This window comes from Talpa occidentalis, unplaced genomic scaffold, assembly GCF_014898055.3.
Source record: "Talpa occidentalis isolate TD23 unplaced genomic scaffold, MPIMG_talOcc4v2.1 talOcc4.23, whole genome shotgun sequence".
NCBI classification, from domain to species: domain Eukaryota; kingdom Metazoa; phylum Chordata; class Mammalia; order Eulipotyphla; family Talpidae; genus Talpa; species Talpa occidentalis.
The window spans coordinates 97,036-102,522 of NW_023602407.1; the positions used below are offsets into that span (position 1 = coordinate 97,036).

The window sequence follows — 5,487 nt, forward strand, 5'->3', positions numbered from 1 at the left end:
CAGCAGGGGCTCCAGCACACTCAACAGCTGCTGCACAGGAAGGCGCCATAACGCAGAGAGCCCTGCGGAGAGGGAGGAAGCACGTGCACACCACACACCTTACAGCACAGACAGCAAATACCTACAACTGTTGGTGGCATAAGCAGAAGTCATTTAGAGCTTACAGATTTGGGGGTCCCTTCTCTGATGCCCGTCACCCCCAGAAAGCCACAAGCAGAGCCAGGAATTGAACCTATAAGCACTTTCACTTTTCAGATCACTGGCCATTGATCTGAGAGAATGGGGGGCATCGCACCCTGAAGGGCCCATTCCCCATCTCATCTCCAGCTGACCTTGTTATAATCAGTCACACACAGACAGTCACAGCAAACAGCCATCAGAACAGCCCGTCACAGTTGCTGCTCCTCGTATCCAGCACTTTCAGCCTCCAGACTGTTATCAGCCCCTGGCCTTGCCCAGACACTACACTGCCAGTCAGTTTGCATGAACTCAACAGGAACAGAAATTTTTATGCAGAACTTTTAATTTTGCTTTGTGGGAACTTATATGAACCTCAGACTGAGAGCTCCTAAAGCCAGGAGTCAGGGCTAAGGACCACGCCAAGGTCTCACCATCAGACATGGCCTGCGGTATCTGTATCTTCAGGGAAATCCCTCTCAAGTTTCCCAAGACATCTAGGGTTTCTGGACTTATAGGGGGTTACCTTCTTGACTCTTATGACAGACCCCTTGTGCCCTCAAACAGGTACCAGGTTATTGTTCCCTTACTGGCTCTGAAATCAGTCTGGTTTCTGAAAACACAACATTCCAGACAAAGCCTTGATAAAACACCTGTATTTCCAACTGTCTATTAAAGCGGGGGGGGGGGGGGCGGAGAAGAACATTATTGGATCTACACAAAACACATTTTGAAATGAGAAATCAGAATATTTAGTAAAATTTTACATTTTGGGGGGAGAGAGAGAAAACAGTTGTTTCAGCTTGCTCCTAAATAGATGCAATTATCTATGAGTCAAGTTTTGCAGTTTTCTTTAGTTTCATGATAAATATGTATTTTTTTTTTTTTTTTAGTGTGAAAGAACTTCAAAAGAATTAATGCTCATAGAAAGAAAGAGAAGAACGAACACTGGGAATAAAACACCCAAAGTTCCCCATCCTCTCATGGGTAAAGACCCAACCACACAGCCTTGGCCCAAAGCAGGGCCACTGCGGCCTGAATGGTCCCCCGAGTCTAACGCGCTTTCAGGTGGGGACCTGGGAAGTGGATGGAAGGTGCCAGCAACTCTGGGTCAAAAGGAGCAAAATTAAAGTACAAGGCAAGGGAAAGGTCAGTCTCCCCATGGGTCCCTTCCAGGTGTCTCCTTCCATTCCTCTATGTTCCTGGTTCAAGGCCAAAGCCAAGAACAAGGCGGCTTCTCAACACATCTCCTCCTGTGTGTCCAGTGCTCTCTGAGCTGAAAAACCTTTATTTTCTGAGCAAATCATCCATCAGAACAGCCCGTCACAGCTGACACTCCTGGGGTCCATCATGATCAGCCCCAGAACTTGCCGTCAGCCTCCCGGTAATCATGCCCCTGGTACCTCAGAGGGCGTCAGTGTCCGGCACTCTGGGGCATCAGCAGGGCAGGATCTCAGTTTAAACAAGAGCTTCAGTTCAAAGAAAATAGATCATGAGTCATGTAGTGTGTACGTGCAGCCTCTGTGTGCGCAGATACCTGTAATAGGTATGGGGCCTTCCTCCCTGGCCCCCTCTCAGAAGGACAGAGCTAAGGTAGAGGACAGGGCACTCACTATCTGTATATTTTCAGCCATGTGCTCAGTTGCAAGACCACTCAGGCTCAGAGAATATCAATGAGGTTTCTTAACAAACAGGAAAGCAGGGAAATAAAGAGTTTTGAAGTCAACAGTGGCTAGCTGTGTCACCCCAGATAGTGTCCGCAGTGTCCAATTATCCCAGATTAAGGCTGCCTGTGAAAGGTGGAACAGTCCCATCACAGAGGGCCTAGAGTTGGTGGCACAGCCACAAGCACTGGGTCAGGATCCTAATCACAGTGGCAGCGGGAGGTGTTCCAGAGGCTACTCACCTCTGAGGAGACACCCCAGCAGGCACAGCCACAGCCTGAATGCCAGGCCGGGCAGGAAGAAGGCAACAGCACTGGGAGGTGGTGCCAGACAGTCAGCAGCAATGAAAGATCTCAAAGGTGACCTTGCTGCTGTAGCCCCAGTGGGCTGCATGCCCTGGGGTGGTGTCAGGGGACAGAGAGCCTCTGCTGCCAGATTTGCTGCCACCTTTGTCGATGACACCAACAGTGGCTGGTTGTAAAGTGCTCACCCACTGTCACCCACTGCCACTTCTGCTGCTGGTTGCAGTGGACACAGCTGTCAGGGTGGCCTAGGCCCTGTCCTCAAGCAGCAGCCTCCTGGAGCCTGTCTGAGTGACTGGGGATCCATTCAAACACAGCTGATGCCCTCCCTGCCCCCAGCTATCATCCCTAACCCAGCGAGGAGGGCCTCAGCGAAGCTGTCCTGTGGCACCCACTGCAGGCAGCCTTGGTGTGCCCAGAGGCAGCTCCTCTGGGGGGCAGGGGAAGGGAAGCCTAAGTCCTAGGTGCTCCTGTGCTCAAACTTGGCTTGCTCTGGGGGAGGAGCCCTCTGAAGGCTACCTGCCCCCTGGCAGGATACCCTGCCACCACCTCTAGAGCTGTGCCCACCAGCTCCCACCTGCACATGCAGGTGCCAAGGTAGGAAATCCCCACTGCTGCTGCCAGCCCTTTCAGGCTCCTGCTCCCACTGGCCTCTGACTGTGCCCACTGGGGCAGCCGTACCAATAAAGCTGGCAGGTCCCACCACTCAGGGGGTAGGAAAGAGGTGGGTAAGCCACAGGGGTGGAGTCAGTGTTACACACTATACTATTATATACAAATACATACTTCTGTTCACCTGCTATTCCCCTCAGCAGTGTATTTCAATATATCTGCCTGTTCTGCTCCCAACTCTGTCTCTGGTGAATCCTCTCACTGCCTCCTCCCCTACCCCCAGACACACACCTCTGGCCTACACCCCAGTTCTTCTACACAATAATTAAAAGAAAAATTTTAAAAAATTGTGGCTGTTTCATTAGGTAATTATAGATAAATAATATCTCACTGTTGCAAAGAGAAAATAAAAGATAAAAGCACTAAAATTTGTTACTATCAGGAGAATAACAGTTTGTCAGAAGATGTCACCTTCTGGCCATGTGGGGCACATATACATGGTGTAAAAAAGTCATAACCTGCAGCATCAAGTACAAGATCCATCTCAGACCCAGCAAACAGCAGAGGCTGGGGACCCAGTGGTGGTGCAGGTGCAACAAGACACACTGGGGGACTCAGTCAGCTGGAGTCAGGCTTTGTCATCAAATGAGTCTGATGCCAAACTAGAGAGGGTCCATCTATCACCCCGCGCTGCAGGGCCAGGAAGCCTGGGCTGGTCTGCAGCCCTGGTCAGCAATAGGCGCAGCCTGGCGGGCCTCAAGGGTTAGTTTTGAAGTTTGGCTTAATCTGGCCCTTTGTCTGCTTTCTGCACATCCATATATAAGTATTTCTCTTTCCTTCTGACTTTTCCTTCTTCCATCCATGTCGCCACAGTGGCACGAGTTATGTTTTCTGACCGTGGATGCTGTTTCATTACACAGGGACACACATCACCTGCACATATATGTGTACATGTAATCCCAGTTTCTACTTGATTTTGTCACCTGTCTGGGGCATTCAGGTGGTTCCCATAGCTTGGCTACTGTAAATAGTGCTGCAGTGGTGACGGGAGTGCAGGTCCCTTCACAGGAGAGTATTTATCCTCTGTGAGTAGATCCTCAGTGTAGAACTGCTAGGTCCAATGGCAGAACCACATTCATTCTTTTTTTTTTTTAATAATAAATTTTATTTTTATATTCCCCATACAATTGCAGCCCCCCCATTCTGACCCCAATCTCTCCCCTCCCACCCCCGCCCCCTTAAAAGTGTCTCTGGTTCGTAGTTTTTTGTTGATTTTGATTTTCACTTTCTTATAGATATTCGTTTTCCTGGTCCCTTATTTAAGTTTTCTAGATTCCTTCTTTTAAGAAACCTCAATACTGTTTCCAGAAGGTTTGGGTCAGTTTATATTCCAAACACAATGAAGGACTGTCCCTTTTTTCCATATCTTTACCAGCACTTGTTTCTGGTCTTTTGGATGTGGGCCATTCTCGCAGGTGTGAAGTGGTTTAAACCAGGAGATCATAACGCCACAAAATGTGGGCAAAAAGAAATCCTGTAACACTCAGGCCAACACAAGGCTGTCGCTCACTGTGAAAGAAAATAATGATGAAGAAATTCAGATGAATGACCTGAGTGTTAACATTATCAGTGGTCCCCTGCATTCTCAAGATGTCCTCCTGAAAGCATCCCCATCACCTAGCCCCAGCCTCTCTGCCAAAAAACCCAGCCCCCACTGCAGTCTTTGAGAGACTTACTCTTAGGGGCTGAGATACACTTCAGAGCCCTGGGCACTGCTGCTGCCCAGGGGAGAACACAACAAAACTTGGTCAGAGATAAGACCACAAGAGGGACTGATGAAGGTGACTCTCCCATGGGCTCCATCTACACTGTCCCCAGGGGCTCAGGGATCCACTCACTGATCCATACTCACCTAGAGGGGGAGTATAACTTCCTCTTTGTCTCCCTGTGGAAAGAAAATCATGTGAGACCAGGGAGCAGTCATGTCAGCAGTCATAAAGGAATCATCTAATCCTGCAGAACAGGGGAGTTTCCAGAACTGTGAGTAAAGACCCAGGTCAGGACTGGAAAAAAAGAGGAAAGGAGGTGAAGGGGAACTGGACCCAATGCCCTCTGGGCAACACAGGTGTGTGGATGGTACTTCCCAATAACCAGGTAGGGCAAGTTCTCCCTGGGATATGAAAGCCCCCAGTGGACAAGATCCTCCACTCCCTTCCTTACCTGAGTGTTTCTTCCTCCACATCACAGCTGCAGACACCGCAGCTCCAGTGAGCACAGCTCCAAGGAGAACCAGGCCAGCAATGATGCCCGCGGAGGGTCCTGAGAACTGAGGGGGGGCACTGGAAGGGAAGGGAAGGTGAGACCCTGAGCCCCAGGCCTCATCCTGACCCTCTGAAGGTCTCCAGAAGGGCGCCTGATTCCTCTGAGAAGAAGCTCAGTGCCCACATCCCCCTCCTTACCCCATCTCAGGACTCGGGGCTCCAGCAGCCCCTCATGCTGCACATGGCACGTGTATCTCTGCTCCTCTCCAGAAGGCACCTCCACAGCTGCCCACTTCTGAAAGGTTCCGTTCCCACCAGGCCTGGTGTCCACCAGCTCCATCTCCTGGGTCAGGTTCTCCCCATCTCGTTGCCAGGTCAGGGTGATGTCCGCAGGGTAGAAGCCCAGGGCCCAGCACCTCAGGGTGACCTCATGGTCAGAGGTGAGGTGGAGGGTCACATTTGTCTCCGGGG

At 50.5% G+C, this 5,487-nt stretch overlaps 1 long non-coding RNA gene across 1 annotated transcript; it reads right to left on the reverse strand.

Moving 5' to 3' along the window:
• Window positions 1-4,010: 4,010 nt before the first annotated feature.
• On the reverse strand, window positions 4,011-5,081 carry LOC129146512 (uncharacterized). Its single transcript, XR_008553363.1, has 3 exons — window positions 4,976-5,081; window positions 4,668-4,700; window positions 4,011-4,324 (listed from the first exon to the last, which is right to left on the reverse strand). It is a non-coding gene; the product is annotated as an uncharacterized LOC129146512 (long non-coding RNA).
• Between the last annotated feature and the right edge of the window lie 406 nt (window positions 5,082-5,487).